General features: G+C 44.2%; 1 long non-coding RNA gene across 1 annotated transcript in view; it reads left to right on the forward strand.

Annotated features, from left to right (window-relative positions):
- Positions 1-1,522: 1,522 nt before the first annotated feature.
- LOC130284451 (uncharacterized) overlaps positions 1,523-12,702 on the forward strand; it is a 71,397-nt gene continuing 60,217 nt past the window's right edge. The window contains exon 1 of the long non-coding RNA XR_008847040.1: positions 1,523-1,668. This is a non-coding gene — a long non-coding RNA (uncharacterized LOC130284451). The remainder of the gene's footprint in view (positions 1,669-12,702) is intronic.

A 12,702-nucleotide genomic window follows, 5' to 3' on the forward strand; every position in this document is an offset into this window, starting at 1 on the left:
TAAAAGCTCAGTTTTATAGGCAGACATGCCATTCAGGAGCATGGAAAACTAGGTGAGAAATTGTCACCTAGCTTTTCTGTGTACCTGAATGGCAATGGTGCTTATCATAGCTCAGCTATTATAAATAGATTTACCTATAACCTTTCTGTCATATCTGTCTATTCTATGGTAAGCAGATATGCCATTCAGGAGCCCAGAAAAGCTAGGTGACAATTTCTCACCTAGCTTTTTCATTCTCCTGAATGGCATATCTGCTTATAATAGCTCAGCTATTTTAGACAGATTTGACTAAAGGCTATAGGTAAATCCTATAATAACTGAGCTATTATAAGCAGGTATGCCATTCAGAAGCATGAAAACTCTAAGAGAGAAATTGTCACCCAGCTTTTCTGTGCTCCTTAGTGCCATTTCTGCTTATATTAGTTAAGCTAATATAGACAGATTTGCCTATAATTTATAGTAAGTTATCCTTATAGGCTATAAGCAGCAATGGCATTCAGGAGCACAGAAAAGCTAGGTGATAAATTCTCACCTAGCTTTTTTATGCTCCTGAATGGCATATCTGCTTATAATAGCACAGCTATTATAGACAGATTGGCCTAGAAGTTATAGACAGGTGTGCTTGACCCCTTCCTGCGAAAAAAAAGTAATAATAAAATTGAATTAACCCTTTCCCTAATAAAAGTTGAATGACCTCCCTTTTCTAATTTTTCAAAGAAACATTTTTTATAAAAAAATAAAATTAAAAAAAAGTGGTATCGCAGCTTATAATGTTGAGTAATCTGCATGGTCAATGGCCCAATTTGGGAATTGTTGTAATCGTATGGACCTACAAAATAAAGCTAATGGGAGAGACTTATCAAAACCTGTGTAGGGTAGTGGTGCAGTTGCCCATAGCAACCAATCAGATCGCTTCTTTCATTTTTTAAAAAGGATCTGAAAAATTAAAGAAGCGATCTGATTGGTTGCTATGGGCAACTGCACCACTCTTCTTCACAGGTTTTGATAAATCTCCCCCAATGTGGGACTGTTTGCAAAAAGTGCTCTGTGTAGAAAGCCCCCAAAATTGCATTCTTATTCAAGTTTGTCCCACAAATATTTGTTTGTTTGTCATTGCAAAGTATAATTGGTGACACAAAAAAACAGGCACCATGAGTCTGTAGGTAGAAAAGTAAGAGTTATGTCTAGAGATGAGCAAATCAGAGCTGATGATCCAGAATTCATTACGAATTTCAGAAAATATACGATCGCTGCGATTCTATTGCGCAAATCACTTCATTAAACTCCATTTACTGTGGTGCAGCCTCCAGGGCATCTAAAATGGCGGATCCACATGTCAGTATATGGGGCAAGGAATGCTGGGAAGGCGGGAAGAGAAGTAGGCGGGATGACCCTGAATCACATGCAGGATGCAGCCTATCAGCAGCCAGTCACCCCTGTGATGTCACAGCCCTATATAATCGGCAGCCATCTTGCGGCCAGTCACTTCATTATATTACACTGCAGAAGGATCATAGGACGCAGAGCCTGTGTGTGTTACAGCAGGGAAAAGCGCAGTCCAGCAGTGTTTAACATCCTCCTAGTAACATCAGATAAAAGAAGCGATCTGATTGGTTGCTATGGGCAACTCAGCAATTTTTGGACACTAACATATATTCATCTATCCTGGTAATTTAATGTGCATAACGTGCTGGATGCGCTTTATTTGTGTTAAACAAAATTGCTTTGTGTTGCTTTTTCATTTTATATATTTCGATAAAAAGGCCCATCAAAATCTTCAGCACCAGGCCCATGATCCTCTTAATCCGGCCCTGGGCCTACCCCCCACTGCCATCCCAGAGATACAAGGGTCATTTCTAATCGCCTGAGCCAGTGGCTCCATGGCCAATATGAAAATGAGGGGTGCAGCCTTTTAGTAAGGGCAAACTCATCAGAGAGAACTCCGTTTACAAAAGTGCATGCAGTGGGAGTGCTATATAATGCCCCAATGCCCCGGAAACCCATCTATCAGAGTACCAAGAAGGCGAACGACCAGCGAAGCCGGTCGTACGCCTTTTCGGCATCCAAAGCCAGGACCAACATAGAAATTTTGTGGGTGTGAACATGGTAGAACATCTAGTATAATAGTAGGTTTGACATGTGGGAACAAAACTAGCTTGGTCAGCATGCACAATGGATGGGAGAATTTTTGCTAAACGAGTGGCTAGGATTTTGGCATAAATCTTCAAATCCTGGTTTAGGAGGGAAATTGGCCTAAAATGTGGGGTCTATCTGGGGGTTTACCAGGTTTGGGCAGGGTGATAATTAGGGCTTGCATATTTTCCTTGGGGAGGGAACCCAGGGTGATTTTTGCAGATGGGGGGATATAATTGATTTAACCCCTTAACGACAATGAACGTAAATGTACGTCATGGTGACGTGGTACTTAATGCACCATGATGTACAGTTACGCGCCGACATGATCGCGAGCACCGGAGCAGCCAGGGACCCGCCGGTAATGGTTGACATCGGCGATCGCGCGGATTTCCGCCATTAACCCCTCCGATGCTGTAATCAATACAGATCACGGCATATGCGGCATTGCTGTACTTTGAACGGATGATCGGATCGCCCGCGGCACTGCCGCGGGGATCCGATCATCCAGCATGGCGGCCCGAGGTCCCCTCGCCTGGCTCCGACCGTCTCCCAGAGTCTTCTGCTCTGGTCTGAGATCGAGCAGACCAGAGCAGAAGATCCCCGATAATACTGAGCAGTGCTGTGTCCTATACATAGAACTGTACAGTATTAGTGTGGTAGCCCTTGGGGGGTGTATAGTAGTAGTGGTATGGTACCAGTATATGAGGGGTTAATGTTAACCCTATAGTTCGTGACGCCAGGCTGAGGGCTGGTATGCTGAGGTAATGCTCCGGCCTATCGCCGCCCTTCCCAGTAACGATAGGTGCATGAAATGACTAAAGGTCCACAAAGAGATTGAACTTGAACTTGAAAACTTTACTTCAGTGCTTGCGACACATCCAAGATACAGTAACAGTCTCATGCAAACAGTCCTTATATTGCTTAGTGACTGACAGTTGTTGCGGACCTTGAGCTATTTAGAAAGTCTTTGAATTTAGGGTAGATATTTGCAGATCCGTCCGGATTTAGGGGTTATATTAGGTCTGGTGATGCTACAGAGTGTCTGATGATTGATACACTCTCTATTCTGAATTACTCAGCCGTTGCCGCAAGGCTCGGGCCAAACTCACTGCGATAGTTGCTGTGCAGATCCTTCTCGTTTGACAGCCCAGGAACAAGAGAGAGAAAAGATGGACGCCGCTCCCTTATATGGGCAGGGGGCGGGGTGAATCCGATTGGTCCGAACATCTGTCACTCACCATTACACAGAGTAAGGATTGCTTACGTCAGGGCCTCCAAAGGTCCTTAAGCAGAATACCATAGAGTTTACCTAGTCACGTGACCCGCAGGTCCTGCAACGCTATGGAATAGGTAATTAACTATTTATTTACATATATATTACTATATTTACATCAACCTTACATAAATTACTAGGCTATTAGTTGGAATAGAGGCAGCAAGGGGTAGGCTACACAAGAAAGATCCCTACGTCCTAGGGACTCTGGCTATGGGGACCCACAAATACATAGGTACCGTATAAGATGTGGTACCGGGACACCACAGACCCCCTTACTTAAGATAAGTCGGCCTCGATGTCTGTCCCCTGAGACAGAGGGGACTAGGACTAGAACAGGATGCTATAGAACAGGATCATCTGTACTTTTGCTATACATCCTAAGTAGAATAAACACATTTACATTATTTTGATACCTTTCCTAGTATCTGGTTTAGGCAATTAGAAATCTATCTAAACATTTAAATGCTATCTAGACATTTTATGCTGTCTAGACATTTAAAGAAGCTATCTATTCGTTAGTCTCTAGCTTCCTATACAACTTTATCAAACTTATTATACATTTGAAGCTTACTAGACAATTAGGCAGCTATCTGACATGTAGTTGCTAGCTTCTAAGACAGCTCTCTATACATTTTTATGAGGCTAAACCGAACATTAGCACATACTTCTATACATAAGGCTAACTAGACATTAGTACAGCTTTCTATACAGTTAGCTTCAGCTGACTAGGCATTTGTATTATCTCACACATTCTATTTGCCAACAATAAGCTACCTGTTAGTTAGTACACGAAAGGTATACTGGCTAGCCGGAAGCTAGGTCACAGTTAGGTTGGCTGATAGGGTCTATCGGCTACACGCTACTAATCCCTAGAGCACTTTCAAAACAATCTACTAGGTTATTCTTAGAATTACATGTTTCTTTTTGTATTTGCAAGAGTACCTACTGGCCAGGCAGAGCATCACACACACGCATTGAAATAAAGAAAAGAATAAGTGTACCTAACAGTGCCAGGAATTGGGTATCAATAAGCCACAATTCCTAAGTGTTTTCTTTAAGTGAGATATTTATTTTGATGTATGTACTAGAAAAATTTAAAGTAGTACATTTAAGTGAGTAATCTAGGGTACTATGAGTGCAAGTACTATTTTAAGAGTGAATCCTCCCTACTATTTTTGTTGAGTCAGGTGCAAGCGATGGGCGACAGCAATAATACTACCCTCGGAGGAGCCGAGGTGTCCCTTGTGAAGTTACCTACTAAACACCTAGCATTTTATACATTTATATATACAAGAATTTGTTGTGTTTTTAATGTTGAGTGTACACGTGCAGTACGTCAATATTTTCTGTGTACAGCTCTGACTTGCTTTTGTGTACATAGACATTAGACTATTTTTTTTCTATGTACAAACCTTACTTACTATTTATGTACACAGATACAAGGATATCTTTCTGTGTACAGAACCATATACATATTTACTATACATTTATCAACACTCCAACATGTTTCAGGTGCAGTCACCCGATAAGTGCAACATTTATCATAAGAGTTCTTATGATGCTGCTAGTATATACATAAAGCAGACGCGTAAGGATCAGCAGTCCTACACTAAGAGTTCAATGCAATATACAAATTGGCGTGTAAGGATCAGCAGTCTACCTACACTAGGAGTTCAATTGAAAAGTGAACACGGCCTTAACCACAACTCAGCCGGGTACAGTCCTTGATGAATCTCCTACAGGCTAGGAGTCTCTTGACTTAAAGAGTACCTGTCATCAACAAAAACTTTTAATATGTTGTTCATAATCATTAATGAAGAGATATTGTAATATATCTTCATTAAAAAATATTAATATTTATAACAGTTTTTTCATTTTATACTTTTGGCCACTAGGGGGTCTCTCTTCTATGCCTGGTCTGCAAGCAGCATCTTATGATTTTCATAGTAAGTGTACAGCTTTTAGGACTAATGCTGAAAGGGTTCTGGTCCTTCCACCGGAAGTTCAGTACTCTCAGCTCACAGGCTTGTAGCTCACAGTGAGCTGAGATTACTGAACTTCCGGTGGAAGGACCAGAACGCTGTCAGCATTAGTCCTAAAAGCTGTACACTTACTATGAAAAGCATAGGAAGCTACCTGCAGACCAGGCATAGAAGAGAGACCCCTAGTGGCCAAAAGTATCAAATGAAAAAACTGGTATAAATATTAATATTTTTTAATGAAGATATATTACAATATCTCTTCATTAATGATTATGAACAACATATTAAAAGTTTTTGTTGATGACAGGTACTCTTTAATAGTCAGGCACAAGCTTAATGGTTACGTTGCTGAACTTTAAACTGAAACAAACTTAGCACAGTCCTGCTAGACACTTTTCTTGAACTTGGTTACTGTAAGACAAAATGGTTAGACAGAAAAACAATATGACATTACTTTAGAGTCTCTTTAGAAGATGTTCTTCACTCTTGTAGTGCCTCTCTTGGTTCCCCTATATCTGCCAACATCAGGGGCAGGATTAGACTTAACATAGCTTTGCCACACCACATTGGTGAGGATAGAGTGGTGGAAAGCAACTTGAGAAGGGGTTATAGGCTTACTGGCCGGGATCACAATGGGGCAGTAGGGCTTGAGCACCATCTCCAAATTAGGAGCAACCCATCACCCTTCTGTTGGTACCTTAGGAACTGGCAAACTCTCACTGCTCCAAGAGGGCCTTGGTACATCTGTGGGTACCCCAGGGTTAGACAAACTCTCACTGCTCCGAGAGGGTCTAGGTACCGACTTGGGTGGCCTCAACTTTGGCCTGTTTTCTTCACCCTGTGCAGAACTTGACTCTCGACAGTATGAAGAAGATGATGAACTTGACTCTTTACTGTTCATGGAAGATGATGAACTTGACTATTTAGGCTCCTCCTCCTTGGGTACGCTGGTGGAGGCTTTAGGAGCAGACCTCGTCGGCCTCAAGTTGAAGGGATCGGACTCCCAATCCGTCGACGGGAAATACTTGAAGGGAAGCTGTGTTGGGGCTGTTGGTCTTGTGATTGCTGCAGTCCATTCTCCACGAAGGCTTTGGACAGGGGTGTACTCCACAATTTCACCCACCTCCAAGGTGTAGAACTTCTTAAGGAGATATGGCCTTTGCACTGCTCGCCGGTTTACGAGGATGGTCTGCCCAGTGTGGCAGTCAAGGAATGTCCCATAACCTCTGACCTTGTCGAACTTGGCTACAGTTTCTCTTCTCCTTTCTAATGGCTCCTCCCCTTCTCGGGAGTGATCCCATTTACGGATGAACAATGCCTCAATTTCTTTGGTATTTTCTTGATACCACACTCTTTCTTCATAAGGCAAATGTACGTGCTTTGGAGCGTAGAGTTGTTTATATCTGGCCTTTAACTTTTCCATCAATTCGGCCAGCTCGGCTTCTTAACGGGCCCTTTCCCTTTCTGCAGTTGGGATTGGTGGGAGTGGCTTCCCAGGTAATGGTTGAAGTACTCTGTGCATGTACTCGATCAGCTCCGGCTCATCTCCGAACACCCATTGCGGCAATTTTGGTGAGCATGGTCGTGCACTTGGCAAGCTTGATCGAGGATTAACCTCAGGGCTGGAGGAGGAAGAATAGGCCACCTCTGGAGGGGTACTCACAGCAGACTTCTCCGAAGGGATCTCGGCCCACGAGCCCCAGGTTTTGTGGTGAGGGGACAATCTCACCGGTGACGCACCTCCAGGTGTCCCTGCACTGTTCGCTGGAGATGTCTCTGGCCAATCGTCGTCATCATCAGGCAGTGGGGGAAGATTGCAGGCCCCCTCTTCATCTAATGACAACTGCTGCAGACAGTCAGCAAGCTCTTGAAAAAGTTGAGCTGTGACTGCCACAACTTTCCGTGTTTCCGGCGCCATTTTGCCAACTTGACCACGTGGAATGCTGCTCCCCGCCATGTCTGTACTCTCCGTCTCTCTCTGCAGACTGAAGAGTTTGCTCTGCGTGGCATCTTTTATAGTGGGCTTCTCCAAAATGGCGCTGGGCAGGAAGGACGCTAATGGTGCAGCCCCGACTTCCGGTCCCTCCAGAAATGACTCCTGCATCTCTGAGTTCCCTTTCGGCTGGGATACAGCAACTTGGCGTCCACGCCCAGGGGCGGGGCGTGGCGCAGCATGGGCTTTCTTTGCGCGCTTTTCCGGCAGCAGTTCAGCTCCATCTGTGCCGACCGGACCAGAGGATTGCAGCATGAACTCATTGCGCAGTTTACACATTTCAACTGTAGACAAATCTTCACCTCCCCCCCTTACTTTTCTCTTGGCCCCCTTGTATGGTGCCCCACAAGCACCGTTCTTGTACACAGCAACACATGAATAAAGTTCGCTTTCTGGGGGGGTACACTTTCAATAGTGGCAATGGTAGGCACACACCCGAATCCTGTTTGTGGAACACCAAAAAGGCTTTGTGGTAGCCCTTGGGGGGTGTATGGTAGTGGTGGTATGGTACCGGTATATGAGGGGTTAATGTTAACCCTATAGTTCGTGACGCTAGGCTGAGGGCTGGTATGCTGAGGTAATGCCCTTCCCAGTAACGATAGGTGCATGAAATGACTAAAGGTCGACAAAGAGATTGAACTTGAACTTGAAAACTTTACTTCAGTGCTTGCGACACATCCAAGATACAGTAACAGTCTCATGCAAACAGTCCTTATATTGCTTAGTGACTGACAGTTGTTGCGGACCTTGAGCTATTTAGAAAGTCTCTGAATTTAGGGTAGATATTTGCAGATCCGTCCGGATTTAGGGGTTATATTAGGTCCGGTGATGCTTCAGAGTGTCTGGGGATTGATACACTCTCTATTCTGAATTACTCAGCCGTTGCCGCAAGGCTCGGGCCTAACCCACTGCGATAGTTGCTGCGCAGATCCTTCTCGTTTGACAGCTCAGGAACAAGAGAGAGAAAAGATGGCCGCCGATCCCTTATATGGGCAGGGGGCGGGGTGAATCCGATTGGTCCGAACATCTGTCACTCACCAGTACACAGTGTAATGGGATTGCTTACGTCACAGTGCCTCCAAAGGTCCTTAAGCAGAATACCATAGAGTTTACCTAGTCACGTGACCCGCAGGTCCTGCAACGCTATGGAATAGGTAATTAACTATTTATTTACATATATATTACTATATTTACATCAACCTTACATAAATTACTAGGCTATTAGTTGGAATAGAGGCGACAAGGGGTAGGCTACACAAGAGGGATCCCTACGTCCTAGGGACTCTGGCTATGGGGACCCACACATACATAGGTACCGTATAAAATGCGGTACCGGGACACCACATTAGCAATCAACTGGTTGCAATGAATAGTCCCCTATGGGGACATAAAAAGTGTAAAAAAAAAAAAGTTTAAAAATTTAAAATAAAAAAGTTAAAAAAATTGAAAAATCCACTCCCCCATTAAAAAAGTAAAACATCAGTTTTTCCCATTTTACCCCCCAAAAAGCGTAAAAATAATAATGAATACACATATATGGTATCGCCACGTGCATAAAAGTCTGAACTATTAAAATATATTGTTAATCATACCGTACGGTGAACAGTGTAAACGTAAATAAAATAAAAAAAAGTCCAAAATTGTTGCTTTTTTGTCCCATTTTATTCCCCAAAAAATTAATAAAAAATTAATTAAAAGTAAAACCTAACCTATCGCCCCATATACGGAAAAATGAAAAAGTTATAGGTAGTCAAAATAGGGCAATTTCAAACATACAAATTTTGTTAAAATGGTTTGATATTTTTTTTAAGCGGTACAATTATAGAAAAGCATATAATCATGGGTATCATTTTAATCGTATTGACCCACAGTATAAAGAAAACATGTCATTTTTACCAGAAAGTGTACAGCGTGAAAACAAAACCTTCCAAAATTTTCTAAATTGCGGTTTTCTTTTCAATGTTCCCACATAAATAATATTTGTTTGGTTGTGCCGTACATTTTATGGTAAAATAAGTGATGTAATTACAAAGTACAATTGGTGTTGCAAAAATCAAGCCCTCACATGGGTCTGTGGATGGAAATATAAGAGAGTTATGATTTTTAGAAGGCGAGGAGGAAAAAACAAAAATGCAAAAATAAAATCAGTCTGGTCCTTAAATGGGCACTGTGACCAACTTTATTTTTTGATATGTTGTAGTACTTATCTACTACAACATATCTCTAATATACTTTTATTTTTATTTTTTTCATTAAAAAGGTTTAATTTACATTTAAAAACCGGCCACTGAAAAAGGACTGATTTTGGAGTGGCAATCAGTCCTTTTTCAGTTAGGCTGCACTCGCTCCCTGCCTGTCAATCAGACAGGCGGGAGCGAGCACATTGGCTCCCCGGCCACTGGCTGGGAGGCTACTCCTCCCGCACATCCCCTCCGCCGCCTCGTCGCCGCCGCTGTCCCTGCACGCCCGTTGCCAGACTCTGCAGTAACTGCAAGTGTAATGAGGGAACGGGTTATGCGGGGCGGGGGGGGGGAGAGGAAGGAACGGGCTAGCAAAAAAAAAATAGGATGGTGGGAGCTACCCTTTAAGGCCAAAATGGGCCTGGTGCTTAAGGGGTTAAAGTGTTTATAGTAATGGTTGGCAAAGCCGTTGGGGTCCGGGCTTTCTAGTTGGGGAGAGACTTTACAGTCTCCTCTACTCAGGGCTGGCATTAGGGCGGGGCATCCTAGGCAATTGCCTAGGGCCCCCATCCAAAAGGGGGCCCCTGAAAAGCTTTAGGGCATTACTAACAAAACTCCTTTTTTTGCAAAATCGTGGTAAAATTTTAACGCAAATTTGTGCAAAATGCAGTATTCAGGGCCTAAGGCACTAACACTCCTCCCCCTGTCCTGAGCATTCTGGAAGAGCACTGCTTGCGCTTCACTTATCAGACGTCACCACGCTCGGAGGAGAGCACATCCTGCTTGCGCTCCACTGCTCGGGGCCCCGGGCGATCGCTGCCAGCACTTATTTTTTTTTACTTCTACTATCTGCGGTCCTACAGGGCTGAGGAGGCCAGGGGCTGCTGGGAGCCCCTGCTGACGCGCAGAAGCAAGGCAACCTCAGCCAACCCGATCTCCAGCAATCATCTCCTGGGGGTAAGGAGAGGCTTTGGGTTGGGGATGTGTATTGTATATGTATGTGTATGATTTTGTATGATGTGTGTATATGTATTATGTGTGCATGATAGATTTATGTGTATGCATGATGTGTGTATGTGTGTAGATGTGTGTCTATGATGTATGTATGTATTATGTGTATATGAGGTTTGTTACAGTGTGTCACCCCAGTAGTAAGGAGATTACATGTGGAGCAGGTCTGTTACAATATGTCACCCCAGTAGTAAGGAGATTACATGAGGAGTAGGTTTGTTACAGTGTGTCATCCCAGTAGTAAGGAGATTACATGAGGAGGGGGTTTGTTACAGTGTGTCACCCCAGTAGTAAGGAGATTACATGAGGCAGAGTTTTGTTACAGAGTGTCACCCCAGTAGTAAGGAGATTACAAGAGGAGTAGGTTTGTTACAGTGTGTCACCCCAGTAGTAAGGAGATTACACGAGGATGAGGTTTGTTACAGTGTGTCACCCCAGTAGTAAGGAGATTACATGAGGCGGAGTTTTGTTACAGTGTGTCACCCCAGTAGTAAGGAGATTACAAGAGGAGTAGGTTTGTTACAGTGTGTCACCCCAGTACTAAGAAGATTACATGAGGAGGTTTGTTACAGTGTGTCACCCCAGTAGTAAGGAGATTACATGAGGAGAAGGTTTGTTACAGTGTGTCACCCCAGTAGTAAGGAGTTTACATGAGGAGAAGGTTTGTTACAGTGTGTCACCCCTGTAGTAAGGAGATTACATGAGGAGTGGCTATGTTACAGTGTGTCACCCCAGTAGTAAGGAGATTACATGAGGAGGGGGTTTGTTACAATGTTTCACCCCAGTAGTAAGGAGACTACATGAGGAGGAGGTTTGTTACAGTGTGTCACCCCAGTAGTAAGGAGATTACATGATGAGGTTTGTTACATTGTGTCACCCCAGTTGTAAGGATATTACATGAGGAGGAGGTTTGTTACAGTGTGTCCAATCAAATTTAAAGATGGCCTTGGCAGTATCCAGGAAGGGGGGCGTACTGACATCCCGTGCGTGCGCCCATAGGTACGGAGGCGCGGAGCATCGAGCAGGAGATAGCCCGCTGGCCAGCATGGTAAGTTGCCAGCGGCACTTCATCTTCAGTACTCCGACCACTGCTCCTCCGGTCCCTGGGACCTACTGCTGTGGTCTATAAGCCAGGAGGAGCAGTGGTCGGAGCACTGAAGCAGGGCAATACATAGACATACAGCCTCAAGCCATACACTGCATATGGATGCAGGCTGTATGTCTGTGGGGGAATATACTGCCAGCATAATGTGGGGGAACATACTGTCAAGCTAATGTGGGGGGAACTATTCTGCCAACCTAATGTGGGGGAACTATTCTGCCAACCTAATGTGGGGGTACTAAACTGCCAACCTAATGTTGGGCGACTAAACTGCCAACCTAATGTGGGGGAACTATACTGCCAACCTAAGGTCGGGGAACTAAACTGCCAACCTAAGGTGGGGGAACTACGCTGCCAACCTAAGGTGGGGGAATTATACTGCCAACCTAAGGTGGTGAACTATACTGCCAACCTAAGGTGGGGGAACTATACTGCCAACTTAATGTGGGGGAACTACAACCTAATGTGGGGGGAACTATACTGCCAACCTAATGTTGGGGGGAACTATACTGCCAAACCTAATGTGGGGGAACTATACTGCCAAACTAATGTGGGGGAACTATACTGCAAAACTAATGTGGGGGAACTGTGCTGCCAACTTTTTATGGGGGGGGAACTATGCTGCGTCCACTGCCCCAGCATTCTGAACATTTTCAGCAGGCCAGGGGCGGGTGAGGAAGGAGAAGGGGGGTGGCAACAGCTGGTAGCACAAAATGGGTCGGGTCACCGGTGGATCCACAGGTGTTTCCAGCATGGAAAATCCCTTTTCTGTGACCGCACAGAATGCATGGGTGTCTATGAGACGGTGCATTCCTGTGCAGTCCTAGTGCCAGCATATTATGTCGGTGTCCTGCAGTTTGTGGAATATCTGCATGGAGATTCTCCAGGTGGATATTCTGTCTGTGAACTGAGCCTTATAGTATATGTGGGCGCTATTACTGATAGGTAGCATTGAGATCACTGTTTATCTGTGTGCAGTGACTATTACTGTATAAAGAACAAGGTAAAAATATAAGGTTAGG

This window comes from Hyla sarda, chromosome 8 (assembly GCF_029499605.1).
Source record: "Hyla sarda isolate aHylSar1 chromosome 8, aHylSar1.hap1, whole genome shotgun sequence".
Classification (NCBI taxonomy): domain Eukaryota; kingdom Metazoa; phylum Chordata; class Amphibia; order Anura; family Hylidae; genus Hyla; species Hyla sarda.